This window comes from Panthera leo, chromosome B1 (assembly GCF_018350215.1).
Source record: "Panthera leo isolate Ple1 chromosome B1, P.leo_Ple1_pat1.1, whole genome shotgun sequence".
In the NCBI taxonomy this organism is placed as follows: Eukaryota; Metazoa; Chordata; class Mammalia; order Carnivora; family Felidae; genus Panthera; species Panthera leo.
Genome location: NC_056682.1, coordinates 25,648,188 through 25,672,196, shown reverse-complemented (window position 1 = coordinate 25,672,196; position 24,009 = coordinate 25,648,188). Strand labels below are relative to the sequence as shown.

General features: G+C 43.1%; 1 long non-coding RNA gene across 2 annotated transcripts; it reads right to left on the bottom strand.

Annotated features, from left to right (window-relative positions):
• Window positions 1-219: 219 nt before the first annotated feature.
• On the bottom strand, window positions 220-23,362 carry LOC122216862. Of its 2 annotated transcripts, none has more exons than XR_006201160.1 (3): window positions 23,247-23,362; window positions 5,429-5,573; window positions 220-250 (listed from the first exon to the last, which is right to left on the bottom strand). It is a non-coding gene; the product is annotated as an uncharacterized LOC122216862 (long non-coding RNA). The 2 variants fall into 2 exon arrangements; XR_006201159.1 differs by having other exon boundaries at window positions 23,254-23,362.
• Between the last annotated feature and the right edge of the window lie 647 nt (window positions 23,363-24,009).

Here is a 24,009-nt window from a genome sequence, read left to right as displayed (position 1 = left end):
TACCTTTGCAAAATATAGGGCATGCACTGAGCCTCCGTGGCTTTCTAATTTTGCCAAAAATAGAAATACAAATATGCCATGAAATATGTAAGAAAAGACAATTGTTTATCGGCGCTGGGTTGGTTGGGGGGAGGTTGTGAAGCAGAGGATATACAATACAAAAGAAAATGACATACCTTTCTGTTGTTTTGAGAAGGCATCCAAATTGGGAAACCTAAACTTCTCTTCCTCCCCTCTTAATGACTGGGAACTAGATCGAAGGAATAGAACAACATACATATTTAAGGAAATGAAATAATATGCCTTATTGCCTTAAGATACCAAACGATTGCTGCTTTCTCACAATATTACCTTGTCATAGTCTTGGGTCACATGTAGGAAAAAATAAGGTCCTGTAGCAAATTATGGTCACCATTGGGAAATCCGTTTGCTCTGGTGTTCTTCACCGACAGAATGAGAGGTTCACAATGTTGACAGGTCTGGTATAAGACCTAAAATGAAGGCCCTATATCATGGACCACCTTGCCATCTGGTAAAATTGGGGGAGGGGGCTTGACTGTCCTAGTGGACCTCATGGATAAGGTCCCCAGCCAAATAACCATCCTTATCAAGGAAACCAGAGGCAGTTCCTGCTTATCTGGAAGGAATGGGTTTCAGTCATCTGTCAACTGGCAGAATTATTCAAACGAACCACCGAGGGAACCAGGTGCCACCTCACTCTCTCAACACTACAAAGTCCGCCTGCCACAGCCCTTAGCTACTCATTCTGTTCCGGTGTGGTCCCGCATGACATCAGTGTCCTCCTCTAGGCCGTGAGTATATGTGACTCACGATTCTTCTGCGGGTCTCATCTGCCCAGTACCCATGTCCTGTGTTTGGCCATCCCTATAACCCTAGGGCGTAGGAGGTAGATTAAAACATGGCTCATTCACTGACTAGGATCTTTGTTAAAACAAAACAAACCTCTATACGTCTAAATAAAATATGCCTGGGAGTAATTTTAGAAGGTATTGGAACTCAAGTCTTTTTTCACCAACAACAAGACCAAGGTCAAAAAAAGTGACCAACTCAGATACTTTCTTTTCATCATAGACTGTCCTTGTGATAGATCGGCAGTAAGAACAGAACTGGCCAATTATACAGTGTCTGCAAGGGCCACAGGTTATCATAGCCACAGCCAGCCCAGAAATTAGTCAATATGGGATAAAGGAGGGAGACATCATTTCTCAGGAAGCAAGCTAAGCAAATACAAGAAACAAGCCTCCCCAAATTTATGTGTAGGTTAGGAGTATGATTCACAGCTGTTGCTTACTTAACCACACATAAGAGCTAAGCTCTCAAGGGGCGGGCAGCACAGCAGACATCAGGGCTCCAGAAGAAGGTGTGAGTGGGAAAGAAGGGAAGAGGGGGTGTGTGTCATTGAGTCAGTGCTCTGACCCAGCTGCACATGCCCAGTAGGGGCACAGGGGCTCTTCTTGATTTCTGCCCAGGGATGGTTTCCACCCGTAAGTGACTGGTGGCAAAGCAATGAAGGTCCACTCAGGCTTATGTTATATGAAGAATGGCCTGGGGCGCCTGGGTGGCTCCATTGGTTAAGCGTCCAACTCTTGATCTTGGCTCGGGTCATGATCTTATGGTTTGTAGGCTCAAGTCCTATGTCGGGCTCTGTGCTGACAGTGTGGAGCCTGCTTGGGATTCTCTCTCTCCCTCTCTCTCTGCCCTTCCCCCCTCCCTCTCTGTCTCTCTCAAAATAAATAAATAAACTTTAAAAAAAAAAAAAAAAGGATGGCCTGGGAGGTGAGGCCAGCAAGAACGGGGAAGCGGCCTTGGACCTACCAAAGGCAGCGCTGTGGCTGAGGGGCTTCCTCTGCTCATGTTTGCGAGAGAGCTCCTTCACAGCGCCCCCTGGAGGGGACCATGAAGGCTGGTGTGCACATCATCAAATGCAGCGGGGTGTTCTATTATCAAAGTAGCTACCACTTATTAGCTACTGTGTGCCAGGCCCTGCTACCTTATCTCCTTTAATCTGCTAACCACTCTTTTGAGATAGGTACTATCCCACATTTTACCCATGAGGAAACCGCAGTTAAGTAATTTCTTCAGTGTCTCACAGCTAACAAGAGGTGGAGTCTAGATTCAAACCCGGAGCCACGGTTCTTCATAGCAACCAGGATGCGTCTGGGGACACGGAGTGGCTCTCTAGGACAATCATCTCCAAGTACAATGTTAACAAAGAGACATGGCTTTACTACAGACACAATTTTGCATTAGAGAAAGAAATCAACCAGGTGTCCCATAAGCATAAACCATTAGGGCCTAGTTGGAATACAGATGGATCTACGTAGGAAGTGACAAGCCAGTTAAGACAGAATAGATGCATAACCACGCTGTGTATTTTGATGCCATTTTCTAAACAGCTTGCAACTTATTGTACCAATTTATCAGAGTAGTGCTTTGTGTTGCGTGTAAAGCACAATTCAAAACATGCGTGCTCTGGCATCGATCAGCAACCCGGGCTGCGTTGGTTGCGTGTTTATTTCTCCTTTCCTTACGTAAGCATGTTTACATAACATCAATACCCAGAGCAGCAGCCAGATGATGTTATGCTAACTGATAGGAACAGAAAAGTACTGCAGAGCTCAGCACTTTAGGACAGCGCTGCCTTCCGATGGTATCTAGTAATGAGAAACTCTCCACCTGGAGAACACACCTCCTGGAGATGTGCACTCAGTTCATTTACTTTTACTGCCTCTCTTGGGTTGATTGTAGCCTGTCTTTAATTCCCATTGATTAGTTAGGGTTTGATTTAAGCCACGATAAAATCCCCTGGAGCTTAAAAGAACTGACCTGGCTGAATATGTGGTGACCTTCGTGAAGATCTCTTATAAAAATTCATTGCGATGACATATTTTAGACATAATGATTTATAAGGGCATTTACAAAGCTTACTGGCGGGTCTGAAGGATTCACTTGTCAAGTATGTAATCTGAGCTACATGCCTGATAATTGTGTTAGTTCTGAAAAGTATTTACATGGCCATGAAATCACTGTTTTTGGGGACACTCTCTTCCAACCAGATTAGGTTAGTTCCCCTCACTCCTTCACCACTTACTTTAATTAGTATTTATGCACACTATATAAATATATAATTGTTTGTACATATCTGCTCTATGGCCTCTAATTTGCTTTGATCCCTTTTTATTACATTGAAAAAAATTTTTTTCAGATGCATTTATGTCTCCCTCCTCTCCAAGTCTCAAAAGTCCTAGTTGAATATTCTGAGCATTGTGGACACATACTACAGGATTTCGTCTGGCAGTAAGAGTTCCAAAGCAATTAACGATCTCGCAGCTTTGCAAGCCTCTCATAGGAATCAAACCAAACTGACTCTTCCCAGATACAAGTGATCTCTTGGGTAGTTTCTTGTCTTAGAGTAAAAACACTTCCAATTACTTGTTTATGTAATCAAATGGCCACATGCTCCTCGGAGAACCCACATTAGAAGGAAATTCAGCATCTAAACAAGGATTCACTTGTAAAAGATCTTCCTGCATCTACAGGCAAAAGATAGTTTAAATGTATATGCTGCTTCTACGTTATTTACCTACTAATGTACCTAGTTTCCTATTTACATTATTTTTCTCAGCCTTTTTGCTCAGAGCTATCTGTGACATTTGATTTTCCCAGTCTATCCCTATAAATATTCCTAGAGCTCTTTTGTATGCATTGGTTACCTGACAGGTGTTTCTTAGTTAAGAAAATCAGATATATAGGGGGCGCCTGGGTGGCTCGGTCGGCTTAGCATCCAACTCCTGATTTAGGCTCAGGTCATGATCTCAGGGTTGTAAGATCAAACCCCACGTTGCACTCTGTGCTGACAGCATGGAGCCTGCTTGGAATTTTTTGTCTCTCCCTTCTCTCTGCCCCTCCCCCTCTCGCTCTCTCTCAAAAATAAACATTAAAAAAAAAAGAATTTGACTAAAAAAACCCCAAAAATAAAATCAGGTATATTAAAATCTGAACTTCTCTAATGGTTAAATTGGGAGGGATTTTTTTTTACATTACAAAGGATTTTTCTCTTTACTAAAGGGACCAGGTATTGAGCCCATCTGTGAGATAGAAAGAGTTCTCTGAATGACAATACGACAATGTGAAAGTACTTACTGCCACTGAACCGTGCACTTAAAAGTGACTGAGATGGTAATTTTCGGTGTATTTCACCACAATTAAAAAATATATATTATGGAGTTACGGCGTGCCTGCACGGTACTAAATGCCATGGCCATGGCATTGAGTTCTCTTCACTGACCACGTGGCCCTTCTTCTCCAGTGGGATTGTCTAGTGCACTGACCAAGTAATGCAACAAATGTGGCCTTGTGCTCTGAAACATACATTGCTAGAATCAAATATCTAGCAGTGGAGACCTAATTTACACACAGGGGCTCAAAGGAGGCCTGACCTCAGGAGGGACATTAACATGAGATGTGTGGAGCCATCGGAAGCGTGCAGGGAAGGGCTTCACGGTCAAGGGATCGGCGTGGGCAAAGGATCTAAGGTGGGAAAGAATTCAGTGTATTTGAGCAACTGACAAAAGGCCAGTGTGGCTGAAGAAATGCAGGGATGGAGAAAAATGTGAAATGAAAAGAAATTGGAAAGGAGTCAGAATCTAGATCTTGCAGGTAAGAGGGATTTGGATTTTATTCCAAGTGAAAGGTTTTAAGTTGGGGATTGATGTGATCTTATTTATAGAAAACAACAACAACAACAAAAAAACCCATCCCGACTGTAGTAAAGATAATGCGTTGAAGAGGGAAAGTAGAAACAATAAATGAGGAACTATTTGAGTCTAAAAATATAATTTGCCTTTATTTATTTATCTATTTATTTTTAAAGTTTATTTATTTATTTTGAGAGAGAGTGTGAACAAGGGAGGGGCAGAGAGAGAGGGAAAGAGAGAATCCCAAGCAGGCTCTACGCTGTCAGAGTGGAGCCCGATGTGGGGCTCGATCTCATGAACCGTGAGATCATGACCTGAGCCAAAACCAGGAGTCAGATGCTTAACCGACTGAACCACCCAAGCGCCCCTAAATTGTCCTTTAAAACACAAAGGGCATTAAATGTTTCAGGTAAAATAAATGCAACGTACATCCACTGATAATTGTTTCACTACATGCATCTGATTTTTTTTTTTTGCTTTTTCTACTCTGCTACTCTTTAATTCGCTTTCTCTTGTATTTTTCCTGAATTTTTAGGGGATGTTTTTTGACCAAAGAGGTCATTTATGGTAAAGCTATAACCTATAGGCCGTCTAACGTTACTCATAGGTAATGTGTCACCATTGTTGTTATTTAATAATCATGGTAAGAACACTCTAAACAATATTTCACTGGTTCAAAACATGTTCTAAAGTACTGATTCTTGTCTTACCATCCGAGGTCGATGTTGTCTTCCCTTTCATCTTATTTGAAACATCCAATTCTTCCCTGGCTGATGAGCATCAAATTGGAGGTTCGTGAAGAAACAGCACGTCTCTGGAATAGGCCACGTACTCCAAGAGGTGTCCGCTTCAACACTAAAAACAAACAAACAAACAAACAAACAAATAAATAAAAATTTAAGGGGCGCCTGGGTGGCGCAGTCGGTTAAGCGTCCGACTTCAGCCAGGTCACGATCTCGTGGTCCGTGAGTTCGAGCCCCGCATCAGGCTCTGGGCTGATGGCTCGGAGCCTGGAGCCAGCCTGCTTCCGATTCTGTGTCTCCCTCTCTCTCTGCCCCTCCCCCGTTCATGCTCTGTCTCTCTCTGTCCCAAAAATAAATTAAAAAAAAACGTTGAAAAAAAAAAATTTAATACCGGAATCACCAAAACCACGGCCTGGTGGAAAACACACATGGAATGAGGACCGAACTCCCATGACCAATAGTGAAAATGAAGGTGCGTTGGGAAGAAGCAGGTGGCTCACTCCCTCTTCAGTCTTCACTTCAAAGAGCAAAAATCACCTAAAGTATAAGAAAATACCTCATGATGGAACAGGACTCAAAACCCGCAGGCTGTACACAGCAGAAAACAGGACTTGTGTCCCTATCCGCAGGCTTGTGGTTTGGCAGGTAGCCTACGCACTGTCATCCTACCTACGGGAGTCCCACCCTCTTCTCCAAGCCTATGTCTCTCCAGATCCAGCCACTCACAGGAAATAACTGCGATGGGAAGGAAGAGAAGGAGGAGAATGTATATTGGTTTAAGTATGTTCACTGCTGAAACAAATAAACGCTGACATTTCAGTTGATACAGTAGAGCTTTTCCCTCCCTCGCACAGTAGTCAAAATTGAGTTGCACGATGGTGATGAGGAGGTGAGGCAGGGTCTGCGCACAGCGATTCAGGGATCCAAGGTGCCACAGGCTCTGCCCTCTTAAATATGTGGCTTCTTGAGGAGAAAGGTAGGGGGAATGGGAAGCAGTTCAAAGGGTGTAAAGTCAACAGTTATACCAGATGTATAAATTCTAGGGCTCCATCGTAGAGCCTCGAGTCAACAATGTGGTATTGTGCACCTTGAAATGTATTAAGAGGGTAGATCTCACGGGAAGTGTTTTGTTTTGTTTTTAAAGTTTATTTACTGATTTTGAGAGGGAGAAAGAGAGCAGGGGAAGGGCAGAGAGAGAGACAGAGAGAATCCCAAGCAGGCTCCAGACCAGCTATGCAGAGCCCCAGTGGGACTTGAACTCATGAACCGTGAGTCACGACCTGGGCTGAAACCAAGAGTTGGACGCTTAACCGACTGAGCCACCCAGGCACCCCACATGTGAAGTGTTCTTATCTCACACACACACACACACACACACACACACACACACACGCAAAAGGACACATGGAAACCTTCTGAGGTGATGGATATGCTTTGGGATTTTTTTTGAAGGATATGTTTGTGAAGGCCATGCTTATCAAATTGTACACATCCATCATATGCAGTCTTTTGAATATCAATTATACCTCAATAAAAACATGTGGCTTCTATTGTTTCCCAACGGCCAGTGAGCAGATGTGGGAAGGGAGAGTGGGCTGCATAGGGAAGCTGTTGCTTGGTCAGACCTAAGATCACTAGACATCACTTCCACTCATTCCTCTGGCTAGAATCCAAACTGCAAGGGAACTGAGATAGGTAGACTGGCCTGTGTCCAGGGAGAAGAGGAGACCGGCCACCTCCGTCGCTGTGAGAAGGCTATGGTTCTTGTGCACAAAGAGCTCAAAGGGTAGGAGTAGAAAGTGGAACCCTGGAAACTGTTTTATGTAGTCATTTTCTCACACAGAGAATGAGAAATTGGGGATGGAAAAAATAATTTTTTATTTTGCAGTAGATGAATATCAGTTAGAAATCTGAAATAGCTATCAACTTATCTCCCCTAATAATCTAAGCAGGGAATTCATTCATTATCTACATTCAGGGTCAGGGAGCAACAGCGATTCATCTAGGGTATGTTTCTGTTGGCAAACACTGAATGAGTCTCTACTGATTACAAGTAAAGTCAAAAACTAAATGGGGCTTATAAAAATTTTTCCTGCAAAAAATGAAAGGAAGGGCACCCCGGTGGCTCAGTCGGTTAAGCCTCTGACCTCGACTCAGGTCATGATCTTACAGTTTATGAGTTTGAGCCCTGCATCGGGCTCTGTGCTGACAGTTCAGAGCCTGGAGCCTGCTTTGGATTCTGTGCCTCCTTCTCTCTCTGCCCCTCCCCCACCCGTGCTCTCTCTCTGTCTCTCAAAAATGAACAAATGTTAAAAAAAAAGAAGAAAAAAAATGAAAGGAAATATCACAGGAAGACAAATGAAAGACAAACTTCTGAACACGATTTATTATAGAAACTAGGAGTAAAACACCCTTAGTTGCATGAGAGACAGCAAAGCTTCTAGGAAATGAAAGCTGTGGAAGAAATAAAGAGTCCAAGATGAGAGAACTGTAACATAGAGGAAAGGGGGAGAGGGTCATTAATGGCACAGGGAAGGACTGAAAGGGCACTAAGAACGCAATAGGAAAATTAAAATCATCTTTGGAAGTGCGGAGGACACAACTGGAGTGGAAGACGATGAATTAGGCCCATGGAAACACACTTGCATTATCACAGAATAAAAATAAGGTGGATAGATGTGAAAAGACGTCAAGAAAGAGAACTGAGCTCGTCACGCAGGTGAGTTGGTTTTGGAAAAAAGGCCTGAAAAAAATACTTGTCGAAGGCGATTGCATAGCTGTAAGTGGCGATTAAGAGTCATTTAATTCCAGGCAAACGTGAAGTAAAAGATACAAAGAGACACATCCTGGCACATATTTTGAATTATAAAGATAGAAAAAAATATAAGTCCTACCCAGGTCAAAAGACAAGCCACCTACAAAACAAAGGGAAAGCAGGTAAGATTCACCTGCCTCTTCACCTGTGGACAGCTGGCGATGAGAAGAAACTCCTATATCCTATGAAGACAAAATCATTTGAGATCCAGCTTGTCGTAGTCAGCCAAACTGTATTGTACATAAACTGTAGTGAACATAAAGATATGTTCAGAAATGCAGCAACTTCAAAAATGTATCATTCACGTCCTGTTTTGGAAAAAAACATTCCTCGACAATACAATCAAACTGACTAATAATGAAGCAAAATCAAGAACTCAGGGACAGGGGAAACGAAGGTGCAGGAGCGCTTGGGGTGAGCACCAAAAGTGGTTTCATGTCGCATTAAATCATCTTATTTTTTTATTTTTAAACTATTGTTTAAAGTTTACTTCTTTGTTCTGAGAGTGAGAGAGAGAGAAAGTAAGCAGGGGAGAGGCAGAGAGAGAGAGGAAGAGAGAGAATCCCAACCAGGCTCTCCGCTGTCAGCACGGAGCTCCATGCAGGGCTCAAACTCACAAACCGTGAGATCCTGACCTGAGCTGAAATCAAGAGTCGGACGCTTAACTGACTGAGCCACCCAGGTGCCCCTTCTTTTATGTATTTTTTAGTTTTTTATAAATCTTAATGCTCTCCTAAATCCTGCTGCAAATGAAATTTTATCAGAATGTATCTTGGAAGACAAAGTAGGTAGGGTTAAAATCCTCTCATTTATTTAATATACACCCTGCCCCTTCTCTATCCCTGCAGCAGCCTCTCGGGCACCTCTCCGGAGGTTCTCAGGAGACACTGAAGATCACGGGCTCTTAGACCAGTCATCTGGTACTTAATTATGTACTGCCTTGTCCTTGTCCAAGATGACACCAGATCTTCTTCTGGGGTGTTTTTCCTCACAACAATCCTGACACCAAACGTGTGGGGTTTTTTCCACACCAACAACCAGTTCTCCAAGTCTCAGGACACCAACTGGGTGTCCTACAATTCAACTCAGTTCTGATACTGCCTGGAGGTGGTATTAGACTGCACAGGGTAAAGGTTCAGTCCCATAAGACTGCCCTCATTTAAATGCCAGTTGCAAGTTCCAGGGTGCCACTTGTACATCCAACCGACTGGCTATAAATCAGGGATTCCTGTGAATTTGCTACAGAGAACGCGAGGAAACCCTTTCCCTACACTTACCAGTTGACCATAAAGGAGACAACTCAGGAAAAGCCAGATGGAAGAGATTCATGGGGCGACGTATAACCGTGGGGGTGGGGCTGCCATGGTGGCTCTCAGGGCGCCGCCCTCACGTTATCTTGACACATCCCCCAACCCGGAAGTTCTGCGGATCATGCCATTTAGGAATTTGTGTGGAGATTTCACTACATAGGATGAAATCATTGACCTCAATCTCCAGCCCCTCTCTTCTCTCTGCATGTCCTGGGGCTGAGGATGAGAGTTCCAACCGTCCAATCACACGGTTCCGGGCAACCAGCCCCCATCCCATAGCTATCTAGGCACCTACCAAGAGCCACTTGATCAACATAAACCCCTGTGGTTGAAAGGGGCTTGTTATGAATAACAGAAACACTCCCATCACTCAGAATATTCCAAGGGTTTTAGAGGCTCTGTCAGGAACCATTGATAAAGAGCAAATATACAATCCTTATTATATCACACTTCTCATAGTTTCATGTGTATTATTTTATTATTGCTTTTTGTTTGATTCTTGCATGCTTGTGGTCTGAGTTCACTCATGAATGTGGCAGGAGAAAATATCTTAAAGCATTGAATAATACAAAGAGTGCACACAGAGTAGGCATACAATCAAAATCAATATAGCCTGCAAGCTAGTCAGGAAACCAAAGGCAGGGGCTCTGTGTGCAGTGTATTTCCTGTGTTTTCCACAGTTTGTCAATCACTTGGAAGAAGGAATAGAACTGGCACATAGAAGACATAGCCCAGCGAGGTAACTGTGGAAGTTAGCACCTGTTCTCATGTTTCTCCACTTTTTTAAAGAGTCAAATAGGACCATTGTTTGTTCTTCTATGGACCCCCTTTTTTTTTTTAAAGGAAGCTCTATGCAGAAATTGAACTCATACTCTGAGATTAAGAGTCACATGCTCTACCGACTGAATCAGCCAGGCACCCCTGGACCCCATATTTAAGATGATTTTATCCACCAGGCTAACTGCAGTATACTAAGTAATGGCTTTCCCAATTTTAGGCAATGTAGATACGGATCATGCATTCACAATAGGGGCAAAAATTAGTTCTTATGGACTGAGTGAAAATATCTTACTCTTAATCATAAAGCACAGGTATATAGATATGTGGGTATATATACACCACATAAGAACATTCAATATATCTGTGGTATTAAAATTTCATGAGGGGTAACTAGGGAAAAAATGTCGAAAAATACCCTTAGGGAGATGACAATAAAAAAAAATGGTAATGATGTTCTGCTATAAATGACTTTCTTAAAAAGTTAATTTATTTTTGTAAGTAGTCTCTACCCCAACATAAGGCTTGGACTCACGACCCCAAGATCAAGAGTCATATGCTCTTCCAACCGAGCCAGCCAAGCGCCCCAAATGACTTCTGATCAGAACTTTTGATCTGTGTGACCTCACCAGTGTTATCACACTCAGTTGGGATTTCAATCAAAAGCAAATAAATGCCATATCTTAGCTTGTGGGTAAATGTAATTGTTCATTAAACAGCGAGCACTTTGCCAGGCAACGTTCTAGAATACAAAACGCTCAGAATATAGAAAGATAAAAACTTAATCCTGCCTCTATAGAATATTCCAAGGGTTTTAGAGGCTCTGTCAGGAACCATTGATAAAGAGCAAATATACAATCCTTATTATATCACACTTCTCATAGTTTCATGTGTATTATTTTATTATTGCTTTTTGTTTGATGCTTGCATGCTTGTGGTCTGAGTTCACTCATGAATGTGGCAGGAGAAAATATCTTAAAGCATTGAATAATACAAAGAGTGCGCACAGAGTAGGCATACAATCAAAATCAATATAGCCTGCAAGCTAGTCAGGAAACCAAAGGCAGGGGCTCTGTGTGCAGTGTATTTCCTGTGTTTTCCACAGTTTGTCAATCACTTGGAAGAAGGAATAGAACTGGCACATAGAGCTTACATTCTATAGAGCTTACATTCTAGTTGGGAGAGAGAGAGAGAGAGAGAGAGAGACAGCAAACAAACTAATAAAAATTTTTATAATATATCAACCGATGATAAAGTATTCGAGGAAAAATAAAGCAAGATATTGACAGAGAGAAAGGGTGTGCTGTTTCATATAAGGTGACCAGAGAAGGTTCCCTTTGGTGAGATGACATTTGAGTAGAATCCTGAAGGCGTTGAGGCAGAAACTTGTGGGATAACTGGAAGAAGAATGTTCTAGGTAGAGAGAACAGAAGTACAAAGAACCTGAGGGAGGAGTGGCTCAGCATGTTGGAACTATAATAAATAGCAACAGAGTGAGCAAAAGGAATGAGCAGGAGCTAGAATCAGAGTAGCAGCTAAGAGGGAGAGGTTGGGGATGTAACGAAATCACGAAACTGGGTGAGATGGCAAGCCTTTGAAAAATCTGAACAGAGGCACTTGTGATGTGATCTCCATCTTCAGAGATTACGGTGTCTGCCTTGTAGAGACCAGACCTTAGTTCGATGAGCTTAGAAAAAAGGAGAGCTATTGGAAGGCCACTGTAATAGTCCAAGCAAGAAATGGTGAGGGCTGGACACGGGTATTCAGATTTGGGACATATTTTACAGCATGCATTTTTGGAAAATCCAAAACAGCTCAAGATCCCCACCCTGAAAGATTCATACTGGGAAATACAATATCATCCCAAAGTTTTAGGTCTTATTTAGGGGAAATCTTTGTATGTGTTTAAAAAAAAAAACTCTTCCTGGGTATGGTAGTTCTTCAGTTTGGCAAACAGCAAATCACCAAACCTCCTATTTTCTTTTATAAGAAAAGTGTGTTTGTAGCTGGACCGGATTTTTATTTGGGCAAGGAGTGGCCCTCATTAAAGACAAGCGTTGTATGTTTTGTTACACAGATGTCCTTTATTTTCTGAAGCTGTCAACAACATTTCCATGATGGCAAGTGGTCTAGGTTGATGTAACCTGAGATATTATGTAATGTTTGAAGTGCATTTGTATTTCCGGAGCTCAGAAAGTACATAATGAGCATTAATGAGTCTTCCCATGCAATTTTTAGCTCGCTCCTGGCATTGATCAACTGTGATGCTGAGTGTGGTGAAACTTTCTTCCAGATAAAAAATCCGACTTTGGCCCTGAAGTCTGTTTTTCTGATGGCTATTAATCAATTTTGCAAGCTGCCTCACATTCTTTTTGGAGATAGGCTGTCATAAATAAGTAAAAATAGTCGTTGGTTGGTCCGGAAGTGGGGAAGCACGAGTTCGCATGCCTGCCAGGCAGACTGGCTGGACATATTTATGCACATGGAAAGGACTGACGCTCTTCTGTGGTCACGTGGGTTACACTGCTCGCATATGGCCCTCTTCTCCGTCTAACAAAGGGTTGTAAACAGCATGTAATCCAAGCGGCTGCTATCAAAACAAATTCATTTCATGAAATGGGAGCTGTCCCTTCACTTTGGCAATGACCGGAGATCACTGGTTAGGGTTTTTACAGCACATTTTCATAGTGGGCCTGTGTCCCTTAGAAAGAGTAGGATTTCCAGGAGAAAAAATTCACGAGGCTTTTTAAACAGAGATGCACACTGGCTTCCTCATTCGTCGAGTGCAAATAAATCATATGGCTAAGCAATAGGTATGTAAACATATATTGAGAAAATATTTATACTTTCTATCAAAGGTATTGTTTACCCTGTGCATGTTCAGAACATATTTCTAAGTGTTTACAAAAGGAAAAATCATGTGGCTTATCTCGCACCTCAGATACAGTGGGAAAAAAGAGCGGGCAGGCCTGAGAATGGGAAACGATCATAAAATACTTAATGACCCGAGGACCAGAAGGAAAGGACTAAGGTCAAACTCACATGGAAAGCAGTGCAACCAGTAAGCCACCAAAAGAAGGCTGTTTCTCAGATCCTGATTGGGAGTGCAGGGACGGGAGGTTTGGGGACCTAATTATTCATGGAAGGAATGCATTGGAATGCAAACTCCTGAAGAGAGAAGCTCATGAGGGAAGCCAGCAAGACAGTTGCCTCTTACATGTCAAGAATTGACATGTTTATGATCTTTGGGTAAGCACATGAAGGAAAGGAAGGGATGAAGGAAGAGAGGATAGTCCAAGCTTCTGGTATAACCCTGCTATGGCCACTAGAAACAGAAGGCCACGAAAGCCACAAATCCTTAAACCTGAAGTCTATTCCAGCTCCAAAGGTAATATACCAGCTCCGAAGGTAACAAATCATGGGAGGGGTTTAAAATAGAATGGCCCTAGAATCTATGGCATGTAACTATTTTATCCATGAGTGATATGTGATATGTTTTGATTTGAAAGTGATCATCATAATGTATCACATACGGTATAACTATATATGTATATATCACTTACATATCTATATTAGTTATCTATGTCACATATAGTATAACTGCACATAGTGATACATGTCTGTAATATACGTATGTATCTTTCACTACATGTATCAGTTGTAACTTAAGAATCTCACAAGATTATATTAATAAGTAATTAAGACACCTCACAGTTTATTTAGACTGGGTCTCATTGTTAAAAAATTACTTCCAAAAACTAAATAGAAAATAACCCTTTTTTAAAACAGCATGTGGGAGACAGAAAAAAATAATAAAAATCCCATTAGCATGAAGGCGGGGGGAGCAAGCACCAGTATTCATATTTTACAGACCCTTGAGAGCTCGAGACTGTTTTGAAAATCTCACACCCTTATCTCAAGAAGTCACTTTTGCTATGCACAGACCAAGACCTGGAACCCATTTACAATATCCGAAAACTTTAACGCGCCTTCTAAGTAAGTTTGCATCTCAAAAGATCAAGTACAGTAAAAGCAGTTTTAAAGTCAGCAAGGCCCCACATATGCTTGGGAATCTTCTTTTTAAGCCTTGCTCTTAAGTAAATCTGTAACTATTTGTGGTTGTTTATGTCCTTATATGGAAAAAGAATGTATTTTGCTGGAGAAGAACAACAGTAATGAACTGGATTTATGGCGAACTTCTCTCAATTATCTTCTTCCACCAGACCTTAATCCAAGAATTTTCAGTGAAATAATGTTCCATTTCTAGAGACAGTTACCAGAAGTGCAAACACCACATAGGAAACAGATATTTCGTTTTTAGATCGCATGTTGTAACATTCTAAATGCCTCCCATCTACCAAGAACTGGGCACTAAACTTCTTTCTGAGTGAGGAGGCCACTGAAGCAGTTAGGGATGACGGTAATCTTGTATTACTGTTGATTTCCAGATTTGGTAGCTGTCCTGCAGAGACCTAGGACAGTGCCTTGTTTTAGGGTAATGCACACTAAAGTGTGTATAGTTAATGGGTATCACGACTACAATGTACTCAAATGGCTCAGGGAAAAAAAACAGCAGAAAGAGAGAGAGAATGAGAGATCAAATGTAAAATGTTAATGACTAGGTGACAAATGAAAAAGCTTTTTGTGTTGTTCTTGCAACTTTTCTGTAAGTTTGAAATTATTTCAAATAAAAAGTAAAACAAATACAAGAGACACAGTTTGAAGGGCCTGCGACTGGCCAAATTTTAGACTTCTTTGAAGTTCAAGAAAATTGTGACTTTAATAGTAACTCAATGAATAAATAAGAATCCATGAGTCCACAATAATAGGAAGGAAGGAAGGGAGGGGAGAGGGAGGGAGGAGGAAGGAAAGAAGAAAGGAAGGAAGAAAGGGAGGAAGGGAGGAGGGGAGGGAGGGAGGAGGAAGGAAAGAAGAAAGGAAGGAAGAAAGGGAGGAAGGGAGGAGGGGAGGGAGGGAGGAGGAAGGAAAGAAGAAAGGAAGGAAGAAAGGGAGGAAGGGAGGAGGGGAGGGAGGGAGAAAACGAAGTGCTTACCACCACTAGAGCCTACTATTATGCAAACATCTTTGACATTTTTTAGTGAAAAAAATAAATAACCCTTTACCATGTCTTTTTGAGAGGAATTGTAATTATCATCAGTTGCTGATGATAGAAGATGGTCTTTTTTCAGAAGAATACCGGCTCATATATATTGAAGGAATGATAGACCAAAAATCACCATTTAACAACTGTTACTGGGTCGCTCAGTTCTTGTCCCTGATGCACCAAAGAATTGGGGACCTGAGACCATAGCGGGGAGATAGAGTTTATTGAATAAATAAGGATAGTGCACTTGCAAAAGAGAAAGCGGGCCAATGTCACAGTGCGGGTGACAATGGCCCCAAGAAGCCCTAGCTTTTTGCGTATGTAAATTTGGCTTTGACATTTTTGATGGACAGCTGGTGGTTATACACACTGGTTTCTGTGCATGTGCCTACCCATGATGCATTCTGTTATAATTGTATTTATTTGTGTATTGCATATTTATGAGTTTCTAATAGGCTTTGTTGTGGCTCAGAGTTACCTAAGGGCAAGTGGCACTTTTTGTGCACATGTTCAGCTCTTTGGAAGTCCCCTTGCGGCTGTTGCACAGAGGCTCTGTGGTTAGGCCTCTCCTGTTCGGTTAACCCCACAGGATGGCTCGGAGGGTGTGGCCAGCACCTGCTTTATCCCTTCTCACTCACACCTGACTGCCTAACGTTCCCCCTCCCCCCACCCCCCATCAAGTGACTGGACCCTATATCATTGGGCATTGGGAAGATTACCGCTGTGACGTCTTTGAACTGTTAGGAGAAGTTGGGCAGATTTAGTGAGTCCATCACTTGCAGACTGTCAAGGGGAGAAGGCAATGGTGTCTGGCCGTGTCCATCCAAGGCACTTCTGAAAGGGAGAGAGTTGCAGGCATCTAAAGGTTGACATCCTTGATTGAGGACCAATTGAATATTGATGGCTTGTAATCTGGAGGAGACAAAGGATACTAATACATTGATTAGTCTGGGTCCAAAGAGTAATATCAAGAGAGGCCCCAGAAGGAGGGGAATAAAAGGTATATATAACCCATTGCCATGTGGAAGAGGAGGGATTCCACCTGGGGGTTTGTGTGTATTTGTTTTCAAGTTTGGTGGCCCCGGTTACAAGTTCCCGTATGTCTTGTTGGACTTCGAGGGGTTTATTGACATAAAAGCAACATTCCTCTTGCAAGAATGGACAGGTTCCTCCTTGTGCCGCTGTTAGCAGATCCGGGGCATGTCTGTTTTGGAGAACAACTGTGCAAGAGAGCCACCTTTCCAGACCTTGATTAGAACCTGGTCACCAGGTTCATATAGAGGAGGTGCCTTTTGTTTGGTGGTGGAAACTGTTAGGCCATATTCCTTTAAAGCCCGTTGGTCTTTGGATAGAGAGATAACATGAGTTTGTATCCCTAGAGTCTCTGGATCCACCAGGAAGTCTGTAGTTAGGAAAGGTCATCCATAGAGGGCCTCAAAAGGACTCAGACCCTGGGCCTCCTTGGGAGTGTGCGATGATAGAGAAGGGTGATTGGCAAGGCTTCTTTCCAGTTTGGTGGTGTATCTTGTGTGAGTTTTTTAACAATATCTTTTAGGTATTGGTTGGCCCTTTCTACTTCCCAGAGGACTGTGGCCTCCAAGCACAGTGGAGGTAGTATTTGATACTCAGTGCTTTGGAGACGGATTGAACCATGATGGCCACAAAGCAGGGCCCGCTGTCGCTCTGAAGTGACTTTGGGAGATCAAATCGAGGGATGCTTTCATGGAGAAGTTTGTTGACTACTTCAATTGCTCTTTCAGTCCATGTAGGGAATGCCTCTATCAACCCCATGGAAGTGTCAACCAGCCTGAGGAGGTGTTTGTTTCTTCTGCAGGGTGGCATCTGAGTGAACTCCATCTGCCAGGCTTCCCTGGGGTGGGATCCATGCCTCTCTATCAGCTGGATTGGTTGAGGCCGACGGGTTGTTATATGTGCAGGTGGGGCAAGAGGAGGTTATTTGTTGAGCCATCTGGGAGAGTCCTTTACCTGGGAATGTTCTAGAAACGAGAGTTTGTAAAGCATCTCCCCCTAAGTCAGTGGGGTCATGAAGGGCTTTAACTAGTTTCCACTGAAGATTTTAAGGAACGGCCAAGATGCCATCTAACGAATACCATCTGCTGTCGTCTGGGAAAAATCCCTTTTTGTTTGCCCAGACTCTGTCCTTTTCTATGTATTTGGTCAGTGGCAGTGGCAGAGGGCTGGATATGAAGGCCCCTGTAGGGGAGGCTCTTGTTGGGCTGCCTCCTTGGCAGCCCAGTCTGCGGCCTGGTTGCCCTGAATTATTTCTGAGTCCCCTTTTTGATGACCCTTACAGTGGACCACTGCCACGTCCTTGGCTTAGTGTACAGTCTCAAGCATGTGGGTTATGAGGGTTGCATGTTTGGTGGGCATATTTTTGGATGTGAGGGATCCTTTTTCTGCCCAAATGGCTGTGTGGACATGGAAGACTAAGAAGGCATCTTTGGAGTCAGTGTAGGTGGTAACCCTCTTATCCCTAGCCAGCTCTAGTGCTCTAGGAAGAGCAATGAGTTCAGTTAGTTGAGCTGATGAGCTGTTTGGGAGGGCTTATGCCTCTGTGGTAGAATAGGCATTATGGCATAACCAGCTTTTCTCTTGCCCTCTTCCATGAAGCTACTACAATCAGTGAACCATATTTTATCAGGATTTTGTAAAGCTTGTTGGTGAGGTCAGGCCGAGGCTTTGTGGACGTGGAAAGGATCTTTGTGCCTGAACGGAAGGCTTTTGTGTCATGCTTTCAGATTGGTAATAAGGTCGTGGGGTTGACAACCCTGCAATTGCAGACTGACATTTGAGGGTTTTTTTAAAAAAAATATTTATTTTGAGAGGGAGAGAGAGAGTGAAAATGTAAGCGGGGAAGGGGCAGAGACAGGGAGGGGGAGAGAGAATCTTAAGCAGGCTCCATACTCAGTGCAGATCCCCACACCAGGTTCCATCTCACGACCATGGGATCATGACCTGAGCTGCAATCAAGAGTTTGACGCTTAACTGACTGAACTACCCAGGCACGCTGAGGGTTTTTTAGTAGAATTTGGTATTTTAGAAGTCAGAAAGCCAATTTGATGCCTGATTAGTTATGAGGTCTGGAATTTGATGAGTGGTGAAGATTTATATGGGTGTTCCCAATGTTAGTTTGAGAGCTTCTTCTGTTAGAGAAGACCCTACTCAGAGACAGGGTGGCCATCCTCTGGCTATGGGGCCAAGCCATTTAGAAACATAAGCCATGGGATGCGGAGTGATCCCAAGTTTTTGTTAAAACTCCCAGAGTGATGCCCTCTTTTTCATGGGTATAAAGTTGGATAGTCTTGGCTGGGTTGGGCAGACCTATTGCAGGCGTCTTGCTTAAGAGCCAACTGTTGCCAAGATCCCCAATTAAGAGGAGTGGAGTCTGATTTGCTTTTCAGGGCCTCATAGAGAGGTTGGACAATATGTCCATAGTTGGGAATCCAGATTCTGCAGTATCCTGTAAAGCCCAGGAAGGCCCTCATTTGCTTACGGGTGGTAGGCATGGATAAGTTAATTATGGCTTAGATTAGTTCTGGGGAAAGACTGTGTCTCCCAGGGGTTATGATAACTCCCAGGTAGGACACCTGTTGCTGTACCAATTGAGCTTTAGATTTGTCAAAAAGTTTAGGGTTTGGACAGTATGTTGGATGGCCAACTCTTGAGTGCGGGAGCAAATGAGCAAATCATCCACATATTGGAGGATAGTTCCCCCATCAAGTTGTAAGTGTTGTAAATTCTTAGAGAGGGCTTTGCCAAACACATGGGGGCTCTCTCTGAATCCCTGCAGAAGTACTGTCCAAGTAAGTTGTTGGTGGGCTCACAGGGGCGTTCCCATTTGAATGAAAACAGAAAGTGGGATTGTTGGGCCAATGGAATGCAAAAGAAAGCATCTCTGACGTCCAGGACCATAAACCAGAGGCTGTTTGGGGGAAGTTGATCAGTATAAGATATGGATTTGGCACTATTGTGTGAAGGGGTATAACAGCCTCATTAAAGCTTGTAAGTCCTACACTAGGCAATAGCTGTTGTCCTTTTTCTTAACTACTAGGATGGGAGTATTGCGTGGTAAAATTGTGGGGATAAGAAGCCCATGTTTTAAAAACTTGGTAATAGGGGCACCTGGGTGGCTCAGTTGGTTAAGCATCTGACTCTTGATTTCAGCTCATGAGATTGAGCCCCAAGCCCCAAATCTAGCTCCCTGGTGACAGCACAGGGCCTGCTTGGGATTCTCTTTCTTCCTCTCTCCCTTCTCTTCCTCTGCTTGCACTCTCTCACTCTCTCTTTCTCAAAATAAATAATAAAACTTAAAAAAAAAAGATAAGCATCTGACTTCAGCTCAGGTCATGATCACTCAGTCTGTGAGTTTGAGCCCTATGTTGGGCTCTGTCCTGACAGTTCTGAGCCTGGAGCCTGCTTTGGATTCTGTGTCTCCCTCTTGCTCTGCCCCTCCCCTGCGTGCTCTCTCTTTTTCTCTCTCTCAAAAATGAATAAACATTAAAAAATTTTTTTTTAAAAAACCGATAATTATGGGCAGTAGCCCCAGGGTTGCTTCAGGTCTGAGAGGGTATTGTTTTTACGAGGGTAGTAATGGGGGTCCCTAAGTTGAATTATAATGGGTGTGGTTGATATTGCCCTTCTAGTACAATTCCATGATCCAAGACATCAGGGTTGACTAGGGAATCCCAGTCTTTTCACATCTATGTTGGAATTGGTGAAGGTGATGTTAAGAGAGCCCTCAGCATGTTCCACAGATGGTTTTCAGTATGAGGCCCAAAGATGACTTCGGCTCTCCATTTTTGTAGGAGGTCCCTGCCTGATAATAGGCTGAGACATTCAGGCAAAATTAGAAAACTATGGGCAAAGGCTTGTCCCTCCCAAACACAGAACAGGGGATTGGTGAAATGTTTGATGGCTGGTCAGCCAGACACTCCCACGATGGTACACGTTTTAGAGGAGGAGGGTCCAGAGAAGGGAGTCAAGGCAGAAGAGGTGGCCCCAGTATCAAGTAGGAAAACAGTTGGCCTACTTGTCACATCCATTTGCACCCTTGGTTCCAGTCCAGTCATGTGGATCCTTGAAGGTGGGGCCGACTGGAGAGGGCCTCCTCACTCTTGGGCGATCATCCGGGATGCTGTTGCTGGCCCTTGCCTCCTTCAGGTCGAGGGACAGAGAGCAGCCCAGTGCCCCTGTTGCCCGCCTTTGTAACAGGAAGTGCCCAGTGCCCTGTTGTCAGCAAATATGGTATTTATTTTTGCCTTTTTCCTTATTTGCTGGGGTGCCTTTGGAGGTGGCCTGGCCCTGTAACGTTGCTAGCATTTGGGCATGCCTGACTTCCTTTCTTTTTGCCTTCCTTTTGGTTCCTGATTATGGTTATAGAGGACTGTGGAGGCCATGGTCACCATTTCATCTAAGGTAGCTCTCAGTTCCTGAGCCAGTTTTTGTAGTTTACATCTGATGTCAAGGCTGATTGCATTAGAAAAGTATTCATCCCTCATAGGAGTCTAAATTGAGATTGGTGTATTTTGTGCAGACATCTTTTAGCCTATTTAATTTGTTTTTTTTTTAATTTTAGAGAGAGAGAGTGTGTGTGTATGTGAGCGAGCAGGGGAGAGGGGCAGAGGGAGAGGGAATCTTAGCAGGCTCCATGCTCAGAACAAGAGTCCAAGGTGGAGCTTGACCCCATGACCCTGGGATCATGACCTGAGTCGAAATCAAGGGTTGGATGCTCAACCAACTGAGCCACCCAGGTGCCTCACTTTTCACCTATTTAGAAAGGTGGATGGATTTTCTTCTGGGTCTGAATGATAGTTAATGACTTTATAGTGGGCCCCTTTGAGCCCTGCCTTAATACAAATAAAGAAGTGATTTCTTTCCCACTGGTGGCTTCATTGTTATAGTCCCACCCAGGGTCCACAGGTAGGACTGCAGTCTCTCCAATAGGGTACTTAGGATTGGAGAGGTGCAGGCTATCTGCAAACATTCTTGCTTCCTTTTTAACGCTTTCTAAATCAGTGTCAGAAAGTGTTTGTCCCAGGCTAACCATGTCTTTCCAAGTCATGTCAAATGTGAGGGTAATGCATTGAAAGCCTTCAATATATCCATCAGGGTTATCAAAGATACTCCCTAGCTTGGCTTTGATTTGTTTTAGTTCCACCAGGGAGAAAGGCTTATGCACCCATTGAATCCCAAATTCGCCACCTGCTACCTCCACAAGGGGATGGATTTTTGATGGTGAGAGTAAGGCAGGTCCCTGGTATGGCAGGGGACTATAATGGGATCGTTGAGATGAGGATGCCTCTGCAGGAGCCGAAGGAGACATAGGAGATGGGTGAGGTGGTCCTAATTGGAGGCTGGCAACTGTAATCTTACAGTTCTCCACTTGGTCCTTACTGTCCCTTAGGAGAAAGAATGCCTGAACATAAGGGATTTCTGTTCATTTGCCTAGTCTTTGTGGTATAGGTCTAACTGAAGAATAGTGTTAGAATTTAGTGATCCATTAAGGGGCCACATTTCCCAGTTGGGGAGATGGTATTGTGGCCATGCTGTGTTGTAACAGAACACTAATTTTCTTTTCCAAAGACTTGTGGGGTTAAACCGTGGCCAGTTTTTTTTTTTAAGATGCAGCTCAGAGGCATTCCCTCTGGGATAGATTGTTGATTTCCCATCTAGAAAACAGCATGGAATTAGAGAGCCCAGGGTTCCCAGGGGCATAATTCATGGTCCAGCTTATGGCTCAGCACCAAAAGAGGAGTTGGGGAGGACGTCTTCTACTGGTACCCAACTGAAGGACCCACGGAGGCTGGCGGCCATTTGGCACATATAGGAATCCCTTTCTAGTGGAAATCTGGGGGAAAACTTACTGAGATGGATCAGCAAGATTGGTGATTAGCCTATGAGTGACCAGAAGGAGAGTAGAGTCCTGGGAGCAAGGGATCTGCTCGGCCAAGAAGAGGTAGTGAGGACAGATAGAGAATTGATTGAGGGGCCCTCCTGCAGGCCACAATGTATAAGAAAAGAGATCCCTTTCCCTAGCGATCCAAGCCACGGCACCACAAATACCAATGAAATAATCAGTTATGCAAGGATCATTAATGCATACTGGGAAAAGTGTGTGTGTATATAAATATATAAACAGAAAGACAAAGACAGTAAAATGTTAATGATACTGATATTAAATCCATGACATGGGTGCACAGATATTCTCTGTATTATTCCTTCAACTTCTTTGTATGTTCGAAAAACACGCAAATATACGAGAAAGCTTCTCCAATACCAGTGCCACTTGATGTTTGACTAGAGTTATAGAAACTCAGTCCTAGAGGAGATCGTCTATCCCATCAAGTCGTTAAGAGACACATTTATTACTCTGCTTACATCCTCAACCACAAAATACACATAATGGAGGGGATTTTCTGTTGGCTGCTGAATTTAACAAAAGAATTAATTCCTGGGGTACTTGGCTGTCTCAGTCAGTGGAGCATGTGACTCTTGGCCTTGGGTTGTGAGTTTGAATTCTATGTCGGGTACAGAGATTACTTAAAAATAAAATCTTAAAAAAAAAAGAGAGAGAGAGCAATTCCCGAGGGCTGCCCAATGACTTGCTTTGTGGGTAGGCAATGAGTTCAGAAAATAAGGAAAAGTGGCAGGGGGTTCTGCCCTAGACTTCCCCAGGTGATGGGTACTACTTGGCCCAAAGTAGAGGACTGGGCTGATTGATATGCTGAAACCAGGAATGAAACATCCAGCTGTACTTACTACTTACGGTCTAAGAGTTGCCATTATTCACATATTAAGGGATAATCGAACTCCTCCTTAGTCTCTATGCTTATTAATACACATCTGTCTCGAGAAAAGTCTGCAGAAATAGTTAATGTTAGATTGTGTCTTGTATCCATGGATAGTCCCTCTGCCTTCTCGGCTATGAAACGTCTCCACGGTAGCAGGAATCGCAGAGAAGCTTCATTGATTCTCACGGAACGTTAGTGATGTCCTCAAATCAGCAAGTCTTCTCTGAGCTCATATTCAGAGAAAATGTCCACTGTTGCTAAAGCCAGACAGTAAAAAGCTCTTATGGTAAATAATGTTACTTTTGCACAAACAAGAAAAGTGATTTTTAATGTTTCTACTCTTATTATAAAATATATACAAAATTACCTAACCATACCTAAATACTTTAATCATACCATATTTAAACATGACACGAGATGACTGATCTTTGTGTATAAAAATATACGTGACCTACAACTGCACTGTTTTTGTGGCCACACATCCCACTGCTCCCTGGGGACTGGAGGTCCACTTCAGTGACAATATTTAGCAAACTGAAATGTATTGCTATTATATGTTAGAATTGGTCCATCCATCACGGGCATGCCACAAACTCTCAGAGGGAACAGCCAGCACTGCAATCTTGCGGAGCGAGACAATCAAACCATGTAGGAGGAGAACAATAGCTGAAAAGCAATATTGCATGAAATTGTAACTTCCAGGGAGACTTTGTTCAGAATAAACAACTCTG